Source organism: Lacerta agilis, chromosome 16 (genome assembly GCF_009819535.1).
Source record: "Lacerta agilis isolate rLacAgi1 chromosome 16, rLacAgi1.pri, whole genome shotgun sequence".
In the NCBI taxonomy this organism is placed as follows: Eukaryota; Metazoa; Chordata; class Lepidosauria; order Squamata; family Lacertidae; genus Lacerta; species Lacerta agilis.
The window spans coordinates 12,764,042-12,791,013 of NC_046327.1; the positions used below are offsets into that span (position 1 = coordinate 12,764,042).

At 43.2% G+C, this 26,972-nt stretch overlaps 1 protein-coding gene across 3 annotated transcripts in view; it reads left to right on the forward strand.

Annotated features, from left to right (window-relative positions):
- The window catches only part of LINGO2 (leucine rich repeat and Ig domain containing 2), a 580,298-nt gene that overhangs the window by 102,093 nt on the left and 451,233 nt on the right, over positions 1-26,972 (forward strand). For all 3 annotated transcript variants that reach the window (XM_033173427.1, XM_033173426.1, XM_033173425.1), the window contains exon 2: positions 4,026-4,130. The gene's annotated coding sequence lies outside the window, so the exon portion shown is untranslated. The remainder of the gene's footprint in view (positions 1-4,025; positions 4,131-26,972) is intronic.

Genomic DNA, 26,972 nt, shown 5'->3' on the forward strand with positions numbered 1-26,972 from the left:
CCCAGTTTTCTGACGCTGGCAACAGAACAGTGAATCATGGCAGAGAGTACTTATAGGGTTCCATTGTCTACTAGCTTTAGTAGTCAGCATTAGTACTATGTTCAGTCTTTGTTCACTTATCACAGATTCCTCAAATCCAGGAAGGCGAACAAGTTTCTTTCAAAGGCATTTGCTTCACTATTGCCAACACATCTTCGCAATATGAAGCTGCCACGGCTTTTGTGGGGCACATCCTATTTCTTGTGGTGTGATAGTGAGGCCCAGAACATTAACCACTGCTACTAAATACCTATTTGATGAGGTATGCAGACAAAATTTAACCTGGATACTTTCTGGAATGGCTTAGACAAACCGCACCCAGGCTGAGCCTACACATTTAAGCTTTGCATTCTGGATCCTCAGTTTAACGTTTCTTACAAATAAAAATTAATTGGTGAATCTTGAGATTCCTTCTCAGGCAAACCTAGGTTGGAGTTTTGAGGAATGCGCTATGAGTTTGGAGAAGCTCAGAGAAATTTCAGAAGTGGGTTCTGAACATCCTTAAGGGAGAACCGTGCAGGGTGTTAATCAAGCTGCGCTATGGCTGCTGTTAGGAATGAATTATTCAGTCAGTTTCTGCTCTGTGTCAGACTTGCATGTTCATAAATCTGTTTCATCCTTTTTCTGAATTACACTGTAGTAAAAAAAGAAGAAGAAATATCTGCACCAGAATAAAGATACTAATTAAAGTATTAAATACTGTTTTGACCTTTTTTTCACAAAGTAAGAGTTTATACAGATATTTATTGCCAAGCACATATTTCTAAAGACATTTTGTCATTAAATGAAGACTTTGGTATTTGTTTGATCTGAGAACTGCATTACAAAATCAAAGATGTGCAATAACTAGAGAGGATAGTTACTTGTTGTGTGTGCTGATCACAAGATGTGTATATATAGCTTTGTGTAGCATCCTAATTTTTTTTAAAAAAATTAGCTACCTTGTGTCTTTCCAATTTCCTGCAGGGAGTTGGACCAAATGACCCTTTGAGTCTCTTCCAACTCTACTGTTCTATGATTCTGTGACTCCAGCAGTAGCACAGTTGGCAAAGTGACCATCAGCTATTAATTGAAGGGGGAAAGGGCACATGCACAGTCCCATATCAAAGACGACCAGTGTTAAGTGCGCTCTTCTGATTGCCATGCTTATTATTCATCCTGTAAATTAATTGGCTTATGCAAGAGTGAGAATCTCATCATATTTGCATATACCGAAGAGAGAGAGAGATGCTTAATGAGGAACTGTGCCATCAGATACAAAAGCCTTAGGTTGCTGAAATAGGAAAGCTGATGTCCGGCTAATATAGTTCAGCACAGTTTCTTGATTTCAGGTTCCCCCTCCCGCCTGACATATTAGAAAAAGAAAGATTCTTAAAGAGCAACTGTTGATTAGAGTTGGTACATATGCATTCAGGTGCATGGTTCTAATTACTGGTCTGGAAATGGGGAGAGGGGTAACGTGTGAAATTCTGCTTCTGAATATGTTAGGGAGAGCAAAGAGAGAATCAAATGGTAACAGGAAATATACAGAACTGAAAGTGGACATACAAACATCAGATACGACTTGGGGATGCAGATAGTCATTGCAGTGAGTTGACTCCTAACCTTTTTGTCAGGAGTGTTTTGGTGTTTTAAGATTTCTTGTTAAATTTTTCTGTCAGGTAAGATTGATCTAAGGCTGTGGAGAGGGAAGGGACATGGGTGGTGCTGTGGTCTAAACCACAGAGCCTAGGGCTTGCCGATAAGAAGGTCAGTGGTTCGAATCCCTGCAACGGGGTGAGCTCCCTTTGTTCAGTCCCTGCTCCTGCCAACCTAGCAGTTTGAAAGCACGTCAAAGTGCAAGTAGATAAATAGATACCGCTCTGGCGGGAAGGTAAACGGTGTTTCCGTGCGCTGCTGTGGTTTGCCAGAAGCGGCTTAGTCATGCTGGCCACATGACCCGGAAGCTGTCTGCGGACAAACGCCCGCTCCCTCGGACTATACAGTGGTACCTCGGGTTACATACACTTCAGGTTACATACGCTTCAGGTTACATACTCCGCTAACCCAGAAATAACCCTTCAGGTTAAGAACTTTGCTTCAGGATAAGAACAGAAATCGTGCTCTGGTGGAGCAGCAGCAGCGGGAGGTCCCATTAGCTAAAGTGGTGCTTCAGGTTAAGAACAGATCACCAGAACGAATTAAGTACGTAACCAGAGGTACCACTGTAGTGCGAGATGAGCGCGCAACCCCAGAGTCGTCCACGACTGGATCTGATGGTCAGGCGTATCTTTACCTTTACCTTTATGGAGAGGGAAGTGTTGGTTGCAGGTTTAGATGTTGCTGTCAGCACATGAGCATGACTCAGCAACTGCTTCCTCTGCCCTACTTCCTACCCTTTCATACCTGAGCCTACTTTGCTTTTCGTATCTGCTGCAGCAGAGTTGGAGTTTTGTCTTTCTTTTAAAAAGGTTCTCTTTTTGAGAACCAAACTAAAATCTTACCCTAACTTAATTTTTTGTCGAAACATACAGATTTCAAATCTGAACATCTCACTATGATTACCCCCCCACCCTGCTCCCTTATTGCAGTAAATGACAATGGTTGCCATATTTTGAAGAGCAAAAAAGAGGGTGCTATGACGACTCTCATTTTAAATAGGCTATAGAAGTTGTGACATATTGCTGAGGGGGGCAGGAGAAGTGAAGAGGAAAGCAAGTCTTCAACCACCAGTTATGTCTACATGTATCATCCAGAAAGTATGGCCAGAGTGTTCAAAAGCAGTTTTCAATCAATATGCCATTCAGAGCAAATAAATACAATTTGTCCCAAATTTTAACACCTGAAAAAGAGGTTGTGTCGGGGGGGAAAGAAGACACATGGAAATCCCAGCAATGACAATCTGTAGGGGCGATTTATCCGGAAGACAATTGTATTTCGAGGAGATAAGTCATCTAACTTGGTCATCTCTGTTTACTTTCCCTCTATCTCTTGTTCTACTCTTTGATGGCTAAGAGCAGCCTTTAATGCATAATCTGGTGGAAGGAAGAAGTGATAATGCAGGGTACCTTTTGACCTTCTTTGATGTTAGACATTGTTTGGAGGAATGTGCGGTATTGGAAAGGGGTGTGGTGGGGGCGAGCTGCCCCGGGTGTCACCACTGGGGTAACAAAATGAGGGGGTGGCACTCACCACGGGGTCTGCAGCCTGCCCGAGCCATGAGTGACATGGTGGCTTAGGCGCCTGCAGGCTCCGCGCTGCCCCAAACGGTCTGCCTGCTGCCCCCCCAGCTGTAGGGTGGCTGAGTGGGGGAGGCAGGCAGACCCCTTAGAGGCCCCGCAGAGCGTCCTGCCCCAGCTGGCCCCGCCCCTGGGTGGCTGGCCCCTCCCGATTGGCTTGCTCCGCCACTGGGAGGAGGGAGCTAGCTAATGAATAATCTGCACATAGGCAATTGGGCAAGCCATACAGGCTAGCTATCAATAATCTATAAATCAGATGGTTTTGAGGCATAGCTTGGAAGTTCGTGTACGAACTCATGGCCAGAAGCTCATGCAACTTGAGACTACCTGGGGGTCACTTTGCCACTTCTTGAGGGCTTCCCAGTGGCAGATCGAAGTGCTTGCTTGGTAATGTATATAATGCTTGCTGCTTGGAATAAAATATTTAATCTTCTCACTCACTTGTGTTTGTATTGCTTCTGAATCTCATAAAAAGAACCACCTTGCATTTGGCAAGACACATTCTTTTACTTTTGGCACCTGAGTAGGACAAAAGTCATCAACACTGACAATGTTGTCATGACCTCTTCCTCACACTGGTTAGCAGCAACCAGCCTCCTCAAATGTGGTGCAAATGAGCAGCGTGTTGTTTTAACTCGCCTGATCATGAACCTGGAAGGTATAGCAGAAGCTGGATTATTATTTGTATGGATTGAGTAACACAGAAGTTATAAAGAAACTGGTGCGCTCTCCACAAATTCTTAAGAGTTCTTCTTTGTTTTCTAACAGGAGATCCTTCTGGAAACACTACAAAATACAGAACTTTGCTTCTCGTGGGTCTCTCGATGTACGTCCAAGCTTGAATGAAGAACATGAAAAGTACTTTGCTTTACGGTAAGCTCACAAAGACTTCAGACTGTGTCTTGCTCAAAAACTTTGGATTGATGTTAAAAGCATAGCAAATGTGTAAAAAGGCAGTAGGAACTGCCCTGGCATAAGTCTTCCTCGTCTTGTATCAGCCAAATGCAAAGCAATCTGAAATCCTTTCAACAATTTTACCTGAAGTCATTTACTTGGGCAAACAATAATTTGCATGCTTGTGAAATGATGTAAACAACAGAGAACAAAGTTGTCTTGGATGCAAATCCGTAGACATTCTCGCAGTTCTTTTTATGTTTGTTCGTTAGACTATCTTTCTGAGCACATGGTGACTTTTGTTTTCAGAACTTGTAGTTGCTTGACGCAAACATGCATGATAAACATCTGGTCTTACAAGGAATTTAGGGATGAGAATAAAACCCCATTATTTTTAAAAAAACTGTTTTCATCCAAGGCTTTCGTTTTTCAGTGGCAACTTAAGGGTAAATTCTAAAGCTGTGCTTTATTTAATTATTTAAAAATAAGTGGATCCTTTTATTAACTATTCCTTGTGAACTCCATAAATGATTAAATTCTTTTGCGAAAGGATGACAAATGAACCAAGCTATCCAAATCATGCTCATATTAATTAAGGACCTTTTCCTTTTTTAATTAAATGAGCTAGCTACAAATCCAGCAATTGTTTTTTAATATCTCAACAGCAGAAAAGATTTGTGTGTGTGTGTGTGTGTGTGTTCCACTCTCAACAAGGTTTTTTTTTTACATAAATATATATGATCTCACAAATGGCAGGACTGAATTGCCATTTGTAAGGGTGTTCAAACAGTGGCATTTGCCTTTCAGCTGTCCCCAAATTCATTCACCCCCCCCCAAAAAAAAATTATGATGGATACCGTTCCAGGATGGAAAAGGTTGATGTCCTGTAGAGGATTCATTCATTGTCAGTTCACTGTGCTTTCTGGCGATTGGTCACTGCTAAGGTGACATTTAAAGTATTTTGACTTCAGATGTAAGCAATAATGTCCTAGCACAGGCATAGGCAACCTTCGGCTCTCCAGATGTTTCGGACTACAATTCCCATCATCCCTGACCACTGGTCCTGTTAGCTAGGGATCATGGGAGTTGTAGGCCAAAACATCTGGAGAGCCGAAGGTTGCCTATGCCTGTCCTAGCATAATAAGTTCATTTAATGCCACCCGCCCCCCTCGGGTGTTCTAGAAGTTAATCCTGTTGTGTTGCCCATTGCGGCAGGTCAGTTGTTGCCATTCCAAGGAGAGCTCATAGTGACCGACTTGTTCCAACCATGTTTGGGAGTGATCTGAAGTCTTTCTGGCCTCTGCCTCTAGTTCACCTCTTTGGGCCGTATTCCCTTTTTCCTTCTCCTGTGTCCTTCCTACCTGGTGTGCTTCCTGTGCCGCTGAACTTAGCAAGGTACAATGGGAGACACTTAGTTCCTCGGGACCATAAGAAGTCCCCCGTGATGTTCCTAATTCTGGAGCTTTAGCATCAAGTTCAATAGGGTACCTGGTTTGGGGACATTGGTTCCCTGATCAGGTTGCAGAACCTAGAACCTGGTCTGGGTTCCTTTGTTGATGACTCCGTAGTCTCCAATTCAGTGTCCAGATCACTGCTGTATCCTGAAACCATAGTATGGTTGCTGACAATTGGCCATTGGATTTAACCAAAGGGCTGTTTGAGCTACGTGGAACTGTAAGGTTTTAGGAGAAAGCACGCTGGATCAGAGAATGATTAAGAACTGCCAAACAACTTTGTGTCCCTGTAACAGAATCGAAGGGGAGCTGCATGTATATTCACTGGTATTTCTTACTTTATCTTGGGCTCATTGTTAAGATGATGTCTCTCCTTCTCCTGGAACAGCAGTGGCAAACTTGTGATTGTGAGATACTTGGCATAATTAAAGCTACTGCTGTGAGTGCTAAATGCAAATCCACCCTCCTCCAATTGTTCCAAGAGTACATCAGGACTATCAGGTTGACTCCGCTTCTGCACATGGATCTCTTGTAATTTTAAATGCAGCTAATGAGTAGCTCAAGTTCTTTCTGCAGTGCTCTGCACTTCATGTCTCCAAATGAACTCCAGCGCCACGTCTCCCTGTTCCCTCTGCACACCCACCCATCGAAGGACTCCTTACACACACACACACACACAGCCTCCCAGACGTATACTAGACAACTTTTCCCTACTTCCAAGGGCATTTTAGGCAGAAAGTGCATAATAAAATTAATTGCGGAAATCTCGAGGGTACCTGTCAAAAGACCTGAAGAGTTCGGCCTATGTAATTGGCATTGTGTATTCAAAGTAAGCCCTTGCAAGCAGCAGGAGCCTTGGCTGTACCACAGCTGCCAGTTAAATAGGGGCAATCTGCTGCTAATGGAATGCCTGTCAACAGTTCTGCACAATTATCTGAGCAATTGGTCACACCGGCAACGCTCCACTTCCCCCTACTAGTCTTGCACGTGCATCATTGGGTGCAAATTATGCTGCTGGCGCATCTTGGTTAAGTGCCTGTGTGGGGCCAGGTTTTCAGACAAGCTCCATTGGGAACTGTAACGATACATGGTAAAGAATATGGCATGTGTTTATATACCTTGCACCTTCTCTGCAACCCCCTTGCCATTTGCGCACATGGCAAATTCCCCCCTCCCACTCTTATTTCAAAGCTATTTTTGTCTTTGTATCAGAAAAAAGGCACCTAGGCAATTTGGTTGCCAATAAATAAATATTTCTGAGACCATGGTCTTTCCAGCGAGTGGCTCTTGTCCAGGTTTGTTAATTGTCTTACTTTAAATATTGTGAGGATCCTATGCCCATTTTTTTAAAAAAAAATGTGGGTTTTTTTGGGGGGGTGGGGGTTATTGGGTTATTGTTTTTATTTTCATTATGTATTTTATGGTTTTCTATTTTGGTATTATTCTGTGAACCGCCCTGAGACCTCCAAGTATCTATTGGACAGTATATAAATTCAAATAATAATAATAGTAATGATAATAATAACAACAACATGCGGGGGCTGGGAGAGAGAAAAAGAACAATATTCCTGTTTAAAGTGTACGAGGATATTTGCCGAGATATCTGCTCCAAACAAAGTCTGGACATCTGCACCTCGATTGCGGGATAGGCTGACGGCATTACAAGTTTGGAAGTGAATTATTCCTGTGCCCCAATTTGTGATTAATCTGCAAAACTGGATTAATTATCCAGATGGCAAATATACATATATATATAAAAATCCACCATTTCCCTGATTGACTGTAGATCAATTTACTGGCCAATTTTACTCCCAGGGAAGTGTATGCTGGGCGGGGGGGGGGGGAAGAGACCCAAACTGTTTTAGGATCAGTTTCAGAAGCTGGCCATTTCATTCAGATTTCAAACATGGCCTGAAAAGAATGGATCCTCCCAAGTCTAGTGAGAATTCGGGCAGAGGGGCTTTTTCTCTGGTGATTTCCCCATTTACGGAGATGTCAGCGTATGAAGACTCATTTTAACAAATGGTTATGAGCAGTGCTTTCTGGGGGGTACTCAAGGGTATGTAGTACCACCCCAATGTTTAAAATGTGGCACTTATAGTGACAAGTTCATGGTGAGTACCAGAACTTTTTTAAAAACTTTTTTTTTAAAGCACTAGTCAAAAGAGATGCTTATTCTGATAACCTAGGGAGTTGACAGTACTATTATTTGTATCACATGAGACTACTTATAAATGTCTGGATTTTATTCTGTAACCCTGTGTTTGTGTGTGTTGGTCTGCTTTACCTTTTACACAACCCAGCTTGAAGTCTTTGGGGGGGGGTTACAAATGTAAAATATCATACATTGTGAGGTTTAGAGCTTTCAGGGTTAAAGAAGCTCAACAGTTCGCCCCTCCCACAGGGAAGAGAATGTGTCACAACATCCGGGGGATCTGCTGTATGCAATGTCTTTGTGATTTATGTGACGCACCCATTATTTCCTGGTCAGTCTTACTTTCACTTTTGACTGAACCGGAGCAGCAGACATGTTGTCCGTATCTCCCAGAGAGTGTCCGTGATTTATATGCTTGTAATTAAAGCTTGCTTACTTTGAAACAACCCAAACGTTGTGGGAGTTTAATTGCTGGCACGAAAGGCACACATACCGTTGCGCAAGAAGAAGAAAGAAGTTTGAAGTTTGAAAAACTCTGCAAAAGCACTGGAGAAGCAGGAAAACGCAGAGGAAGCGTAGCTGGACACCGCTCCAAGTGCTAAACTGGTTTTGAGGCTTTTCCAGTTAAAAGTCCAACATACACGTATTGTTTGATCTTGTTACTTTTTTCTGGGGTCCAATAAAATAATAAAGTCCCAGCCAATATGACCAATTGTCTGGATGATGGGAGTTGTAATCCAGGTGAATCTGGAGAGTCACATGCTCCCTACAATCCCTTAAATAAAAACATAGTTGAACTCCTATATAGAAGAATTATAATGCAAACATCCAAGTTTCTGGTATTTTGAATTAAAATGTTTGGGATACGCTTTATTATTATCAATTTTTGCAGCACATTGGAGCATGGAAATGAATGTATTGATCCTCTCATTTATCTTCAGAATTAGCCCATGAATTAAGTTACACTGTGTGCATGTGGCTCCCCCAGTGCTATGCACCCAATGACTTCCATGGCTAGGAATATACTTGTTGCACCCCTACTGAATCTCTACTTCCCAATCCACAGAGTCACCCTCTTGGTATTCCTCTTGGTATTCCTACACCAGCCAGTGTGGTGTAGTGGTTAAGAGTGGTAGACTCGTAATCTGGTGAACTGGGTTCGCGTCCCTGCTCCTCCACATGCAGCTGCTGGGTGACCTTGGGCTAAACACACTTCTCTGAAGTCTCTCGGCCTCACTCACCTCACAGAGCATTTGTTGTGGGGGAGGAAGGGAAAGGAGAATGTTAGTCACTTTTAGACTCCTTAAGGGGAGTGAAAGGTGGGATATCAAGTCCAAACTCCTCCTCCTCCTCCTCTTCTTCTCTTTAATATTCTGAAAACAGGAAATTATATCCATGAATTGAATCCATGGAGTGCATCACTATTAATCTCTAGAAAGTATCCAATTAAAACAACAACAACACAAAACCCCTTCAGCAGTATAGTATAAAATTCAATTTTGTGCTGTCTCTGCATCCTCTTAGTGGCAGTTATGCCAGCAGGAAATGTAAGTTGTACTGTCAGTTGTAATAAGTAATCTCCATGGGATCTTGCACAATTACCTGTAGACTCATTACAGCTCTCCAGAGTTGCAGCTCCTGCACCTCCTGTCCCGTGGAGGCTCAGGAAAACAAACCCTAGGTGGAAATTCAATCCTCGAGACTCTTCCATGCATAGTCATTGGAGCAAAGAGCTTTGTCAGCACTAAAGTTGAGTTCAGTAAATGGCTAAATGGTATTTCAGGATACAGTGCATTCATGGCAAGTTGTGGCCTGGAAGGATTCCCACTTACACTCTGTCTGAATGATGCACACTGGATTGGGGACGCGGGTGGTAAGCGACGTTTCTGTGCGCTGCTCTGGTTCACCAGAAGTGGCTTAGTCATGCTGGCCACATGACCCGGAAGCTGTACCCCGGCTCCCTCAGCCAGTAAAGCGTGATGAGCGCCGCAACCCCAGAGTCGTCCGTGACTGGACCTAATGGTCAGGGGTCCCTTTACCTTTACCTTTATGCACTGGATTGAGAAGTCTGTTTTTAAGACCGCTAAGATAGGTCTGACTTGTTTAAGTACTGAATTGTAAGTTACTTGAAACTTTTATTTTATGTTTTTATTGAGTGATTTTATCTTGTAAACCGCCCTGAGACCTGCAGGTATGGGGCAGTATACTAATACTAATACTATTAACTACTATAGATAAAGCTGTGCTCTTTGCTGATGGCATTATCTAGCTGGAGAGAAGTTAACTCTCTCAGTTACATCTCACATTCTTTGGAAAGAGGTCCATCACACAATGGGAACAGTTTTCCAGGTTTAAGTAACTTTGTTTTCCTTAGTATTTAATGGTTTGGCCTAAAAGACTCCAGAAAAGAACACTAATACATATTGCAAAATAAATATACAATAAAAGTATGTTACATGCAATAGAAGAATTAAAGCAATATAACAAAGCATCAAAACTTAAATAATCAATATTTAAATATTAAATAACTGCATATTTAAATTAAATATTTAATATTTAATAACCGGATGCTTTACAGGATTACTGGTAGAGTCGAAACATGTCCTGATTTAGTACAATGAAGGGCATGAATGTTCCCTTACATTGGTGGTCTTCTTTTGTTGTCCTCGTTTCTGCACAAGGCTGGACAGCTCCTTGAACCTCTCATATATGAAATCCAAGCTTTTTGCTATGAGTTGGGACATTTCTGCCTGCATGTCTGGTGCTGGAATTGCATATTTGGATATCTTTTCATCAGTTTATCATTCTGACAGAGTTCTTGAATGTACACAGCTTTTGGAGTCAAGTCAGCTACAGCGTTCGGTAGGGTTATACACGGTCACCAACTCATGAACAGCTCTGCTGGACTTTACCTATGCCCAGGAAGATTAAACAAGGGGGACAAAGTGTGGTTGTCCTTTTATTATTTTATTTTATTTATTTCTTGAGCAAGTTCCATCATTGTCCAAACAACTCTGCCAGCTTTCCCGTTACTATGTTGTAAGTGTAGATTCCTGGCGACAATTCTTGGAAACCGAAGTCTGCTACAAAGCATCTGAAAGTGAATACAGAGATTTGTGGCCTATTATCTCTCTTAAAAATACAATGTATTCCTTGGGAAGAAGAAGAAGAAGAAGAAGAAGAAGAAGAAGAAGAAGAAGAAGAAGAAGAAGAAGAAGAAGAGAGGATATACTCTTTAGCATGGTAATTGGTCTTCCTCTGTGTTTCTGGAGGACTTGAGAGCTAATCTTTACACACAGTTCTTCTATTCCACACTAGGGGAAGTAGTACAGAGTATTTTAACAGACTCTATATCCACAGAGCCTACGGCTGGGGTTTAGAGCACTATGCTAGACACCCTCAGGTTGAGCTGAGTCTTTGAAGCTCTCCTGAAATGATGAAAGACTCACCAATGTGGCTCTAACCGCTTGCCATAACTTTCCCCCTTTGTGCCTTGTAGGAACTTGTAATATTTATAACAAAATAGAAAACTCTTTCCAGTAGCACCTTAGAGACCAACTGAGTTTGTTCTTGGTATGAGCTTTCGTGTGCATGCACACGAAAGCTCATACCAAGAACAAACTCAGTTGGTCTCTAAGGTGCTACTGGAAAGAATTTTCTATTTTGTTTCGACTATGGCAGACCAACACGGCTACCCACCTGTACTTGTAATATTTATATTTACTTTCTATTCTATTCTATCTAGCCCAGCTTCTATCAGCCCTGGGCCATTAGAACTATCTGTCTGGCGCTCATGGGAGCTGTAGTCCAAAACAACTGGACCAGGTTGCAGAAACTGATCTGGCCCTTATCTACTGATAGAGATAATATACCACTCCTTCGTAAAAATATTTCCTTCGCCACGAGACGATCTTAGGGCCAGGATGTTTTGTGATTCTTCCTGCTAATTTTTGCTCTGAAAGAAAAGCACCAAAATAGTCTTGTTTTTCTTCCTGTTGGGGAGGGATATTTGGGACTCTGCCTGTTATGGTTAATTTGGCACAAAAATGCATAGCAAAAGTTTGCTTTTTTTTTAAACAGGGAAAGCAATCTTTTTGCTGATAGGGTTTTTTTCCATAGGCATCACAATTATTTAAAGAGTAGCTTTCCTTTATTAGTTTAAACTGTAACATCTGAAATAGCCGACCCCATCTTTAATGAAGTACGTGCCGTGCTCTGCTGCAAAAGGGTACGCAAAGCCTGCTCTTTTTGTTCCCTGAGAGATGAAGCTCTCGTGGCTGGTAATTTATGATACTAGACAAAAAGAGAACATAGCTTGCTGTGCAGAAGCAGAAAAATGCCTAACAAGCAACAAAACAAGTAGCTAAAACAGCAGCACGACAATGCAACTTGTCTGCTGGTACCTTAAAAGGAAACCACAGATTAAGAGCTGTGTGTTGTTCCGTTACTATCTTTTCAGCGTTATTAAGCGCCACTGTTGAAGCTCCTCGCGTGAGGTATTGTTATATTTGAAAATACATCTATTGTTATTCATCGGAGGGAGGGGGAGTGCAGCCTATTCTCCAATTTGATTGTAACTGAAACTATTTGAAGGATAGGTTAAAATTGAAAACAGCATTGTGAGTAGTATCAAAATGTCATCCTTCATTTTTGACATCGTGGAAATGCATATCCATTTACTAGATCAGTGTTCAGGCAAAATACAATATCTTGGTTCAAGGGTACATTGCAATCGGGCCAGAAAGCTCTTAAAGAGGGCATTGGACTGGACAGCTGAGGGGCACGTCCCAGGGAGTGGCCTGAGAGTTGGTCAAACAAGTCTGGAGGCCTACATTCAGCCTCTGTGCTTGAACTTTTCTACCCTTACTTTAGATGATGATTGATGGGGAAATGTTCTAAACTGCAACACAGTTCCTAGGGAGTAGACCCTGCTGAACACATTGGCAGTGCCAGATTTATGTATAAGCTAAACAAGCTATAGCTTAGGGCCCCACTCTCTTGGGCGCCCCCAAAAAAAATTAAAGGGAAAAAACTGGATGTACATTTCCAAAATATAAAATAAAATTAAAATAAAATAAAACCTACACACAGCTACAGTGTTTTGTGTTGTGTAGGTTCCTATGATGTAAGTAATGGGCCCTGCTTGCTAGCCTGCTCCCTAAAATATCACTGGTTTGCTTGTTTCTAGATATAGGGTGCCTACATTCTGCAGGTGCAAATGGCTTTAGATACCTCTTAGGTCCATAAATTACCATATAGCATATATTCAACACAAGAAATAATGACAATTTGTTGTTGACAAAGGAGAGCTGGACATATAAAGGGCCCCATTACCTTCATTAGCTTAGGGCCTCATCAAACCTAAATCCGGCCCTGCACAGTGGTACTCAGTCCTGAATTAACTGCTTGATGGGATTTCAGATAATCCTATCTTGAGCTGTATGGAGATCTGTGTGTGCAACTGAATATGGGATGCATTGCAGAAGTGATTTCTCACTTAGCCTATGCTTACGATTTGGAGTACCTTATGCAGTTAAAGTTATTTTAAGAAGAAGACATATGAAGAGAAGGATGGGTCAAGCGAATGGAACATTTTGTCCAGCAGGGGTACCAACTTACTTACTAGCTTACTTTTACGCAAACTTCATTAATTTCCATTGTATAGTTTAAATCATGTATTATGGCCCTACCCTAAGCTGCCTTAGACAGCTTAGTTGTAATATAATTTAATTTATTGTTACATTTTCTACGTCACGTGCCAAAATGAGTTGACCTAACATTATGAATTGGGGGAGTTGAGTGTTTGTTTGTTTGTTTGTTTTTCACCTCAGGCAGACAATTGCCTTGGAATGGCTCTGAATATGTCTAAACAATTGGCTGAATTCTGGCATGAACTCACGTAATTGGGAACTTTTTTTTTTTTTAACGGGCAGCAGCAGATTAACTGAGAATCTTTTCAGGAATCTGTTCGACCTCAGTTCTGTTGCATCTTTCAAATGCTCAATTGGTTTGCAAATAGGTTCCTCCCCATTCCCTACAATCATCAAATGATACCCTGCTCTGTATCCCCCCTTTTACAGATGTTCCTCTTTTTTTAAGGAATTTGATCTTTGTGAATTCTGTTTAGATGTGATCCACTTCTCTTGAACTGCAATTCATGGACCAGAGCCTAGTGACCAATTAACAGGCAACCTGTTTTGATATAAAATCCTTTTGCATGTTAAGATCCCCAGGAGCTTCCTAATAAATAAAGACACAATTGACACGGAAATTAGTTTTAGGTTATTGGCATAATTTTGGCCAATAATTGGCCAAATATTGATTACAGTGGTTTGTTTAGGTCAGGGGTCAGCAACCTTTTTCAGCTGTGGGTCGGTCCACCATACCTCACACCATGTGGTGGGCCGGACTATTTTTTTTTGGGGGGGGGGGATGAACAAATTCCTATGCCCCATAAATAACCCAGAGATGCATTTTAAATAAAAGGACACATTCTACTTATAATAATAATAATAATAATAATAATATTTATTATTTGTACCCCGCCCATCTGGCTGGATTTCCCCAGCCACTCTGGGCGGCTTCCAACAGAAATCAAATACAAAAATATCAAACATTAAAAACTTCCCTAAAAAGGGCTGCCTTCAGGTTTTTTCTGAATGTCAGGTAGTTGTTTATTTCCCTGACCTGTGATGGGAGGGCGTTCCACAGGGCGGGCGCCACTACCGAGAAGGCCCTCTGCCTGGTTCCCTGTAGTTTTGCTTCTCGCAGTGAGGGAACCGCCAGAAGGCCCTCGGCGCTGGATCTCAGTGTCCGGGCTGAATGATGGGGGTGGAGACGCTCCTTCAGGTATACAGGTATACAGGACCGAGGCCGTTTATGTAAAAACATGCTGATTCCCGGACCATCCATGGGCCGGATTGAGAAGGCGATTGGGCCACATCCAGCCCACGAGCCTTGGGTTGCCTACCCCTGGTTTATGCATTGGTTCCTGACTAGCTTGCACCTGACCTCAACAGGGCAGCACTCACAACTGGGCTTGACCATATTGTCAGTACAGGTAAACATTGTGGGGGAGCAATGATCCAAGATCAGACCCAAGCTCACCCCAAATGCTCCCAGGGACTCTTGCATGGCCCTACCCCCCAAAAGAGGTCGACAAAAGCATGGCAAATCCCTGGATTCCTTTCGTAATATGACACATGCTGTGAGCCCCGCGGTTCTGACTGGCTTGAGGCTGGGGTGCCAGTTGCTGTCAAATTAGAAAGAAGAAGAGGTGGAGGCTGCGGAAGCCTGAGAGAAAGAATGCCCCCCCTCCCAGTCCTTTGCCTTTAGAACAGTTTTTCCCAAACCTGGGTCTCTAGCTAGTTTTGGACTACAAGTCCCATCATTGCTAGCTAGCAAGACCAGTGGTCAGGGATGATGGGAATTGTAGTCTGAAACAGCTGGAGACCCGAGTTTGGGAAACAGTGCTTTAGAAGCTGGAGAAGGGGAGACATTCCTGTCCCATCCATGGAGTTTGAGACATGTTCCCTAGATCAGCCAGCCAGAAAGGGAAGCTGGACAGCTGGAGGAGGAGGAACCACAGAACATGCTTCTGAACATCACTGATAACTTGGCGCTGCCTCCACCACTGGGAATAAACCAATGCCCCTTGGAGAAGCACTCATTTCCAGGTGAACCAGTCTCATAGGGAGAAAGAGTTACCCAAGTGAGTACACCACATCTTGCCTTTAAAAGCTGGCAGGAGGTAATTGACTGTTTGCCAAAGCGGGTTCTCCACTCAGGGAGACCACGGCTTGCGGAAGGGTTAACAGGACAGCTCTCTAGTTGCTGGGCGGGTTAGTTTGCATGACCACTGTTTGGATTGGGCTCATTGGGTTGCTGGGGAGATGAGCATGTTGCAAGTTAATGATTGACAGGCATTGTGGTTTAAATTCTTGCACGCGACTTTTAGGTTTCACTTTTGCTGCATGCAACGGATCTCCCACCCACCCTCCCTATCTTCAGGGAATTTTTCTTTTGCATTTGACCTTGCTATGCCTGTCATGGGGCCGCCTGCTTTGGAGCGGGGGCCTGGTAGGAATTTTATCCATTTGGCTGATTGGCTGGTGCCATTTGGTTTTTGCCTACTGCATAGCAAATTGTCGCAACTTGTAAGGTTGCGGTTAGGCATTGGTTAAAATTGGTTGGTCTAGGGATCAGGAATTGGCTGGGCCTGCCACTAAGTATGCTGCTGCAGGGGTATGGATTTGGCTGGGCCTACCTGCAAAATGCTGCTGCAAGGGTAGGAATCCAGGGGCTCATCTTGCTTTTTTCCGTACCCCCCGAGAAGGGGGTAGGGCCGTGCAAGAGCCCCTGGGAGCATTTGGGGGAGAGCTGAGGGCCTGGCACCCAGCTCCTGATCTCTGGTCTATAGGTGTTTGCCCTTACTGACTTTGCTGGCTAGTGGATGTCAGTTCTGTCCCAGGGCAGGGGACAGATAGTCAGAACCAATGCCTAAGCAACCACTCACATTGGTTGTATTTAAATAAAGTTGTGCTGGCCAAAATTATGCCAAAAACCTTAAAACTTAAATGACTGTGTGACGTCTGAATTATTGGGGAGGGGGGAGCTGTCCTGGAACCTCGACACGCAAGACATCTGACGTCAGACCTCTGATGCTGCTCTCAAACTCTCCGGTTGTGCCATTAGCAACCTGTAGCTGTAGCCTGTGTCATATTGTTGCAAGCCTTGGATAACACTTTATTTCTTATTAAATTCTGAACTATTTGAAAGTGAAACCGTGGCTTTATTTGTGCTAGCTGTTTCTTTGATACCAAGAGGTAGAAGATACTTTTGTTTTGTTTTGTTTTTAATGAGCTCATCATGAAGTGCCTAAAAGTGTCTTTCTAGTGTACATGCCTAGTGCCGGAGTGCAGGTACTTTTGCCATACGGCACCCGATCCATAAAGTTTAGCATCAGATTAGTAGTCTTTTAGCAAATGAGCGTGTCTCCCTTTTGACCTATGAGAGCAAAATGTGTGAAGTGTGTCGCACTTATAACTTTTATTGGCAAAGCTGGACTAGTGCCTAGAATTTGGTCAGTGTTGTTAGAACAAAAGGTGATGATAGACGGCGCATGAGAATGCCCTCTGTGCTCCTGCACGGAGACTCTTAACTAGGCAATTTCTCATCTCAGACCTCTAAAGTACAATCTATACGAGATTGATTATTCTCAAAAACAATGAAGAGCATAATACTCTGTCTTTGGATGCTGTGAGAGAGAAAAAAAAGGATTCAGAGAAGAAGTTTTTAAGTGTGCAATTCTGTGAAATGACTATTGCATAACCTAATAGCTATTCTCCTGGATCCCTGATTACATCTTTACAATTGCCACTAGACCTCACAAAGATCAGCAGCAATTAGAATTGTATTCCCTTTAAAGGGAAATTATGTGTTTTAATGCTGAGTGTTTAATCTCAGAAAACCCAATCCTAATATTAAGAAGGTCTTTCTAAAAAACTAGTAAGGGGTGGTTTTTATTTGCAATTCTGAGCATCTGTTCACACAGTTATTTCTGAATTGGAAATGTCACCCTGAGGTAACTCCCCACCACCAGCACCTCAGGAATGAATATGCAAGACAGTTTATGAACCTGTTGCCCATTCCCCCCCCCCTAACTTAAAAGCAGATGAACAAAATGTGTTAAGTCAATCTGAGGGTATATAGCCACAGGATACATTTTTGGAACACTTGAAAATTCAAGTTTAATTACTTGACTTTACAGCTTTGCAACCCACCTTTTCTCCTCAAGATTGTCAAGCCATCAAAAGAAATGTAGAAAGCATCAGTTTAAGTGGGTTGCTGTGGAAGGTGAGGAAAATCCGGAGGATGCACAGATAGGGGGAGAGAGGGCAACACAACAGCAAAGACCACACATGAACCTTGAGCAAACGCTGATGGGTAGATTATTACTACAAACAAATTACTCAACACATTTCACCAAATGAACATTTTCATATATCAAAAGATGGTTCCCAGAAGCTTTTGTTCAGACCACATCAGGCGCACGAACCAAAACGGCTAGAAAGCACATTTTGACATACGAGAATGCTCAGCTGTATAACTCCTGATGAAAACGTTTGGGAGAAAAGCTTTCGGCAATTCATTTGTGTTAATGAACAATCCATTGACACCTGCCTGAGGTTCACCACTCTTTTTCTTTTAAAGTCATAGAATTATAGAACTGTAGAGTGGGAAGGGACCCAAGGGTCATCTAGTCCAACCCCCTGCAGTGCAGGAATCTCAGCTAAAGCATCCATGACAGATGGCTATCCAACCTGTCATTTCAATACAGCCTATGTATGATGTTATTTCATACATGTAGACTGAGGTTAGCTGCTACTGTATTATTTCATTAACAAAGGGACGGGGTTTGCTAATTGGAAGGTCGGCATTTCAAATCCCCACGACAGGGTGAGCTCCTGTTGCTCTGTCCCAGCTCCTGCCAACCTAGCAGTTCGAAAGCACACCAGTGCAAGTAGATAAATAGGTACCGCTCCGGCAGGAAGGTAAACGGCATTTCCGTGTGCTCTGGTTTCCATCATGGTGTTCCATTGCACCAGAAGCGGTTTAGTCATGCTGGCCACATGTCCCAGAAAGCTGTTTGTGTACAAACACTGGCTCCCTCAGCCTGAAAGCAAGATGAGCACTGCAACCCCATAATCGCCTTTGACTGGATTTAACCGTCCAGGGGTCCTTTACCTTTTACCTATTAACACATTAAGAAGAGCAATGTGTGAAGAAGTCCATTGGCACTTTCTGATGCTGAGCGTCAAACCAAGGCTAAATGCAGTGCGTCTTTTGGAGATAGTAACATCCTTATGCGTGTTTCATGTTATACAATGTCTTTAGTTTCTTCCCTCATACGTTCGGCTGCTGTAACTATTCAGCAAGGGGAAGGAAGGACACTGACATTAGAAGCCTGGTAAACCCACTGGAATTCAGATGAATCCTAAGAGACGTCAATAACCATTTGAAAGCCAAGAAGATGAAGATGAAGCCATCACCTTTTAAGCTTCAGCTTCATCTTAGATGTTGTTATCAAGAGCCTGCGCAGCATCTGAGTTTACACACTCCATTTGCTCTCATTCCGTATGCAGACTTGCAGGCATATCACATATTTAGCATTTGACAACAGTGGAATTGCTGCATCTTACAAGGAATCCCAGTGTTGTACAAGAATTTCTATTAGCAAGGTGTTAAATGCAGATCATAGGTGAAGGAATATGAATTATTATGATCTATATGGCATTAGAGCAATGAGATGCATAAATAGAGACACCACTTCCATTCCAAATAGACTCAAAACCCTTTAAGCTATCACCCATATGTCACCTATTTAATAATCCTATTATCGTCATTAAGCTGTTGGTACCTTGTCTTCTATTTATCTGTTGTTGTGCATAGCAATGTGCTATAGGGACAAGCATTTCCCCTACGCCACTCTATAATTTGTCTCATCCTTGCCTGGTTACACCATCAGAGAGGCAACTATGAAGGAAGACTGATATAATAATGCTCAATGGAGCTGGTGGTAAATATTTAATTGCATGTTTTCATTGTGCTCTGGTCCGTTGCCTTGTGCAATACTCAACATTAATTAAATTCTAGGCAAAAATGTATGAACTCCTTTGGGGAAACTAAATTCTAGCTGAAGAGATTCTGGTTTCTCCTGTTGGGCAAGCCTTCAAATGTATCCTGGCTTTGGAACGATTGAACACAAGCATGGGGAAAACAGGCAGGATATTAGGTCGGCCTACAGATCTGAGAAGCTGAGGAGCCACCAGCTTTCTAGCAGTGGAAGCTGTGGCTTCTTCTCTTTCTCTCTCTTTCATGTAGTGGAAATCTGTCCATTACAATGTGTCCTGGGGTTGCATTGCCTGTCACCTTCCTCTTCCCCAGTCTCAATGTTGCCCTTGTTAAACTCTGCAAGACGAAAGGTGGGCTCTGCTTATCATGAGCTGTGGTTGTATCTGCCGTTGGTTCCGGCTCCATCTACTTTATAACTCAGTTGGTTAGAGCATAGTGCTGAAAACGCCAAGGTTGCAGATTGGACCCCCCCTCCCCCTTTACGGGACAGCTGCATTCTAGTTCTGCATTGCAAAGGGTTGGACTAGATTGTCAAGGGGCTGACAAAAAGATCAGGTCAGAGAGAGAGACGTGAGGCTAACATGCAGTTAGTTTCTTTATTAAGGAAAGGAATAAATGCAAGGAGGCTCATAAAGGCAAATCGCCTTAAGGAAGAAGTTGCTTGAACTGGCATGCAGCCCCTCTTTCACTCTCTAGCCCTCTGAGTCAGGCTCCTCCCCTGTAACCTTGTGCTACGGCGCATCTCCCTGTGCCTGTCTGGCTCGTTGCTCAACAACATGTGACATCCTTCGCATTCTAGGAGTAAGATGGGCTAGAGAGCCTTCGGCAGAGAGACTGTCATGTTGGAACTGCAGGACAGATACAGGGTCTGGCTCCGCTCTGTCGTCTCTATCGGAGCCTGCATCCAAAAGGGAAAACTCATCTGTCTTCCCCCTGCTGGGCTACCTGCCTACTCCTGCCTTTTTGTGACAACTCGAGCTGCCTGCTTCTAGGACCTCCCAGCTTCTCGCCACCTCTGAGCTGCGGCCCACCAACAGGATCCAGGATCTAAGTCATCTTCTGTGCCTTCCGTGGGGGAGCTTTTGGTTGGTTGATTTCCACCACTCTTTCTCATCTGTGTTCCTGACGTAGATGATCCCTGGGGTCATCTATAATTTTGCTGATGTTGTGATTTCTGCCTTACACCCCACCAGTCCAAATTGTCCTGTTGAACTCAGTCCTTCTCAGGAAACATCCTATGGGTTACGCACTAGAATCTCCTACATTTGGGTCAAAGAAAAGGCATTCTCTGGAGCTGACATTTGGATTCCATCTTCTCGTGAGATGCCAGGTAACTGGAGCATTGGATGTTAGCAGCAGCTCCATGTTTAATTTTTGCAGAGCATCATTCTTATTCCCTTGCAGAATAGACAGCTTATAAATATTTGATTTCTCAGCCAAGAGCCTCCCCAAAAACCTCATCAGCGTTTCTCTCAAGACCAGAGGGCCAAAGAAGAAATTCCCAGAATCTCCCGTCCCTCTAGATTTGCAGTGTAGAATTTAAAAGCAATTTCCCTGAAGCTCTTTTAGAATTGGTCACCTCCTATGATGCCTCCGCTGGATTCTCTCTCTCTCTCTCTGTGTGTGTTTCCTTCTGTGTCTCTCTCATTTCTCAAACACTGAGCCTTTCTCCCTGAAAATGTGCCCTCGTTTCCTTAAATTTGTAGGGTATCTTGGTGCCTGTTCTAACAACTGTCGTCCTGCTGTTTCTGCTGGCTGCTCTCTGCTTAAACCTGTCAGCCTCCTTTACTTATACATCATGGAATCACCTTGCAGCTGTTTTGTTCTCTCTGAAAACTGCTAGTCTACCCAGAGCTGCTGATTCAGCTCTTTTCCCCAGCCCACCTCCCAGCTGTCTTGCTGTTGTCTTGTGGAAATATCTTCCTCCTGCCTGAAATAGCTCTTTTTTCCCCTTCAAGGGCAAAGCAAAAGAAAAATGGGCCAAAGTACAGTTTTTGATGTGGACCCTTCTTTTAAACTTTAATATCTGGAGCATTCGGATATTAAAGGTCAATTCAGTTATTTGAAACTTTATAATATATTGGTGAATACATTATATTCTCTGAGGTAGAATAGAAAAGAAATGTTTGTGTTTATTTTCCTCACACTTACCTGTTTTTAGGTTTCGGGTTTTATTTTTATGGGAGATCAAGACATATACGATAGGCTCAGAGCACACGTTAGTAGTCCCTATAAACCAATATATTAGCCTTATTTTTAAAGACACATACTGGCACCCTACATGATGGCATGGGTCCCATTCTCCTCCGTTTTTTAAGCCTACTTTGAGCTGTGGTCAAAGTGATGTAGCACAGGCATAGGCAAACTCCGGCCCTCCAGATGTTTGGGACTACAATTCCCATCATCCCTAGCTAACAGGATCGAGTGGTCAGGGATGGTGGGAATTGTAGTCCCAAACATCTGGAGGGCCGGACAGTGGCGGAGCTTCATGCTCCGGCACTGGGGGCGGGAAGGAGGCGGGGCGGGGGTGGGGGCTGGCACACATTCTGGGGGTTGGGTGCGCATTCTGGGGGCGCGGTGCATGTTCGGGGGGGGTGCACCAAGATGGAACCCTATTGGGATCCCGCTGCCCAGGGCGCCCCACTTTCTATGCCAGTGGGGCCGGAGTTTGCCTATGCCTGGTGTAGCACCTCTCAGGGGCAATGTGGAAAGCGAAAATAATGTTTACATCCAGTCATCCAATGCTTTTTTGGAGTGTTGCTGTCCTGCTACCCACCATAGCTAGATAAACCTCCGCAATGGAGGAGTCCTTTCTTTCACTGATTGCAGCCAGTCCATTTCTGGGTTGTCATGTTCATTTACCTTTTTTCTTGTGAATGAACAACCTTATCCCTAATCTGGTGAACCGGGTTCGCGTCTCCACTCCACATGTAGCCACTGGGTGACCTTGGGCTAGTCACACTTCTCTGAAGTCTCTCAGCCCCACTCACCTCACAGAGTGTTTATTGTGGGGGAGGAAGGGGAAGGAGAATGTTAGCCGCTTTGAGACTCCTTCGGGTAGTAATAAAGCGGGATATCAAATCCAAACTACTCCTCCTCCTCCTCCTCCTCCTCCTCCTCCTCCACACATGGGGAATCCCCCAGCATGCCAAAAGCACTACCATTATTATTGAGTTTCTCCAGTACACCTCCAGATGGATAGGCGCTCGAACAACTGAGCTCCCTCTTAGCATATATGCTAATAGATACGTTCAGCGGCACGAACACACTTGACACATGGTTTCATTTCATTTAGTTCACACGTCATTTCACTCCAAACTCTGCCTCTTGATGAAGTCCTGAACCATCCAATTAATGTGTGCTGGATTTGAAGGATAATACAAAACTGTGAAGTCTCAAATGGAAAAGCTTTCTATCCAGATTGCCGAAATAAAATGTCAGAAATACTGCAAATAATATCTGTCTTCATGTTTTATCCTTTGTACGGGGTGGGGTGTGGGTGGGTGGGGGGGAACAGGAATAATTTCCGAGTCTTTTGTGTGTGGCTTATTTGAAGATGAGTGCATGTAAGAGCAGACTGGCTTTTCAGTAACTTAACTGAAGTATCAATAGCCTCCATGCTTTGGGTCCCCCCCCCCTTTTTAAAAAACTGTTGTCTATCCTTTTCTATTTTACAAATTTGTACAGTGATATTTAACCAGATACAAACTATACATTTTCCATTGAATAATATTTATTTATTTATACATACATACATACATATCCCGCCCATCTGGCTGGGTGTCCCCAGCCACTCTGGGCTGCTTCCAGCAAAGATTAAAAATGCATTAAAACATCAACCATTAAAAACTTCCCTAAACAGGGCTGCCTTCAGATGTCTTCTAAACGTGAGATGTTGTTTATCTCTTTGACATCTGATGGGAGGGCGTTCCACAGGGCGGGCCCACTACCGAGAAGGCCCTCTGCCTGGTTCCCTGTAACTTGGCTTCTCACAGTGAGGGAACCACCAGAAGGCCCCTGGCGCTGGACCTCAGTGTCCGAGTTGAACGACAATAATGCCAAGATTCAGGTTTGGTCCCCTTATGGGACACCTGCATATTCCTGCATTGCAAGGCGGTTGGGTTATATCAGGGTTCAACAACCTTTTTCAGCAGGGGGCCGGTCCACCGTCCCTCAGACCATGTGGTGGGCCAGACTATATTTTTTTTGGGGGGGATGAATAAATTCCTATGCCCCACAAATAACCCAGGGATGCATTTTAAATAAAAGGACATATTCTAATCATGTAAAAACACGCTGATTCCCGGACCGTCCGTGACCCGGATTGAGAAGGCGATTGGGCCGCATCGAGCCCACGGGCCTTATGTTTCCTTCCCCTGGGTTAGATGATCCTGAGAGTCCCTTTGAACTTCATAATTATATGGCTCTATGGATTTGAATCAAATGGGCTGTGGGTGGGTGAAGTAAGATCAGAGCTGTATGTATATTGCAGATCCTTGAGGAGTAGCCTGCTCTGGGAGCTGTAGAATGTCGAAGATGCAGTTGAGCATCACTTTAAGGAAAACATAGGAAACCCAATTAGTCCACTCAGAATATCCAAGTGTCCCAGTTTTCCAGGGACAATCCCAGAATTACAGAGGCCAACTCCATTTCTGATTTGATCCCAGAATGTCCCAGTTTTCCTTTTTCCTCCCCTTCGTGTCTCAGAGAACAATTAAAAGTGCATAAGCTGAGTCCTGTTTCTACTGAAAATAAAATACCTGCACCAAAGGAAGGAAATGGTGAAGCTGGCATACAGAGCCCTTCCTATGATTTTGAAAGTAAAGGTCACCAATCCACTTTAAAAAAAAAATTGTAATGTTTCCGCAGCCAGCCATTTCTTAGGAAATGTGTGGCACGTTTATTCCTTTCTTGTGAATGGAGACTTACACTGTCTACTCAGAAGTAAGTCCCACTGTATCCAATGAAGCTTACTCCCAGGTACCAGGGTAAAGAATGTGCAACCTTACACTGCAATCCTAGGCATTTTTACTCAGAACTAAGGCTTCCAAACACATGATTTACAAATGTTTAACCTGTTACTATATTGTCAAACTGTCTATCAAGGATGCTGCTAAGCATTTATATGTTGCCTTTTTACATGTGGATGGAGAATCTAATCTAATTGCTAGAACCCATCTTTGGCATTGGCAGAAAGTGAGGAGGAATTAAAGAACCTTTTAATGAGGGTGAAAGAGGAGAGCGCAAAATATGGTCTGAAGCTCAACATAAAAAAACAAACTAAGATCATGGCCACTGGTCCCATCACCTCCTGAGAAATAGAAGGGGAAGAAATGGAGGCAGTGAGAGATTTTACTTTCTTGGGCTCCATGATCACTGCAGATGGTGACAGCAATCACGAAATTAAAAGACGCCTGCTTCTTGCGAGTAAAGCAGTGACAAACCTAGACAGCCTCTTAAAAAGCAGAGACATCACCTTGCCGACAAAGATATGTATATTTAAAGCTATGATTTTCCCACTAGTAATGTATGGAAGTGAGAGCTGGACCATAAAGAAGACTGATCGCCGAAGAATTGATGCTTTTGAATTATGGTGCTGGAGGAGACTCTTGAGAGTCCCATGGACTGCAAAAAGATCAGACTTATCCATCCTTAATGAAATCAGCCCTGAGTGCTCACTGGAAGGGCTGTTCCTGAAGTTGAGGCTCCAGTACTTTGGCCACCTCATGAGAAGAGAAGACTCCCTGGAAAAGACGGAGGGCACAAGGAGAAGGGGACGACAGAGGATGAGATGGTTGGACAGTGTTCTTGAAGCGACTGGCATGAGTTTGGCCAAACTGCGGGAGGCAGTGGAGGATAGGGGTGCCTGGCGTGCTCTGGTCCATGGGGTCACGAAGAGTCGGACACGACTGAACAACAAGAATACCAACGAGCATCTGCAAGCTGCCTTGAGCCTGGTTTAACTGTAGTGAGGAAAATGTAGCCATAAATTACTCAAAAACTGAAGTGATGGTCTTTTGAAATAAGCCCATCATATTTATCTGGTTAGGAGATAAGTGTCTGACTGATCAATGTTGGATCTTTAAATATATTGAGGTTGTTTTTTTTAATGAAACACTTTCTTTGAAGGCTCATGTGGAAATATCAAAGTTCTAGAACAACTGTACGAAACCTTGCTACATTAAAAGTGGCTTTTTTTTATTAACCCTGCCTTAAAACCTTTCTAAAGTTAAAGCAGTAGCTCAAATTCTCTATGGAGCAAATGACTCTTGGGTTGCAGAAGTGGGAACATTGCAAAAATCCTTTTTAAAAAAGCTTTTTTTCTTTTGTCTCCTGACAATCCAGCAACTTTGATTCAGGCTGAGGTCAGACTCCATTCAACTGGAGTCCATGCATGTTGTTCCCTACTTAACCAACTGTGCAATCTGAAAGAGACCCCAGATAGCCCTCAAAACCTTGCATTATGGTATATTATAAATCTTGGGTCACAAGTCACTTCAGGTCCTTCCTCAAACTGAAAACTTGAGCAAAATATCCCATTTGATAGGGAAACTAACTTATATTCTATTTCCCCCGCAAGCTAGTGGAGATAATTTTAAAAATGGCAATAATAGAACCTATTATCACCAGGCCATTATTATTTTTCCCAAGCTTAAGCAAGCTTCCTTTCATGGCTGTTTGCTTCCAAATGAAGCCAGTTGTCATGATCAGCAGCAGTTCCCATTGGACCTTGTTGGCACAATGGATTTGTATTTAGAGCTGCTGAGGTGGAAGACCTTCCGTACCATAGTTTGTTCTGCCCTTTAAATCCCTTGGTGCTGATCACCTCCAATCAAGTCATTTCCCGGAAAACAGGTCCATTCGCTGAACCTCACGTGCCCATAGGCTTTCTCTTTGAACCTTGACAGCTTTACAAATCTGAGCAAATGATATTTTAGATCTGGAAATTAATTGTTGTGATGCTTTAATCCATTGAATCCATTTATATACCTGGTTGTTTTCTTGTTCATTGTTTCTAATTTCTGATGTTCAGTGTTTCTAAGTTCTAATCTCTCTCTCTCTCTCTCTCTCTCTCTCTCTCTCTCCCTTTCCCTCTCCCTCTCCCTCTCTCTCTGATCTGTAAATGACCTGCTCCACCTGTTGGCCCCATGACAGACACATTGCATTGGGAGGCCATGCCCCTCATGCTGCCAGCCCCTCATGCTATTGAGTTTGCTTGAATTTTTCAAATGGCCAATGCAATTTATCTCTTGTCGGAGGTCTTTCTGATCCCCTTGCACTAGAAATAAATATAATCTGAATAAGTCTCTTACTTCTGACGTTCTCACTGGCCCTACATGGCAATACAGAGCTAATGATTTATTTGAGGTTTTTTTTAAAAGGAATATTTTTAGGCTAGAAATTTGAATTGTGTTGACATGGTGATTCATAATATTTCCATGTCTGTAATATCTGCAATAATAATAGTGTTCCAAATGGTGGTGTGAACATATTGTGTATGAATGCTGCTTCTTGTTTAGACTCGGTGTTAAAAGCTAACCTCCCACTCGTGTGTATGCAACTCTTGAAAGGCAGTGG